Below are 513 nucleotides of genomic sequence, written 5' to 3'. Positions count from 1 at the left end.
CATCACAGAGTACAGTCTAGACCTGCTCTTTTGTAAAAAGCGCAATTTGAGAACTGTTGTTGTGATTTGGCATTATATAAATAAAATTGAATTGAATTGAAAAGGGAAAAAGTGAGAGACATAGGGAGAGGCACAGAGTGGGAGAAACAGTTAGAGAGAGAATGGGAACAGTGCACCGCTCAGCTCTGTCTCCAATCAGCTTGATATGTGCAACTTGTGTCTCCATTGAAGATGTTTTATTACTGTGCCATGACAGTTACATTTTTTTTACGATTGCTATGACAATTTTTTCAATATGTTTAACAATTTATCTCTTTATCTAAACTCTTAACTCACCAACACACCTACAACACACAACTGGCAAAACGGTTAACTTTGTGCTCAAAATTACACATTGTAACCTAAACTCCATCACTAACTTTCAAAATACAATATTGCACCAATACAATACATTATGTCTACCAAAACACTGAAAACATGTCCAAAAATCAAATAATTCTTCCAAAACACTAA

Source organism: Etheostoma spectabile, chromosome 15, assembly GCF_008692095.1.
Source record: "Etheostoma spectabile isolate EspeVRDwgs_2016 chromosome 15, UIUC_Espe_1.0, whole genome shotgun sequence".
In the NCBI taxonomy this organism is placed as follows: Eukaryota; Metazoa; Chordata; class Actinopteri; order Perciformes; family Percidae; genus Etheostoma; species Etheostoma spectabile.
Note: the sequence above shows the minus strand (reverse complement) of the source record.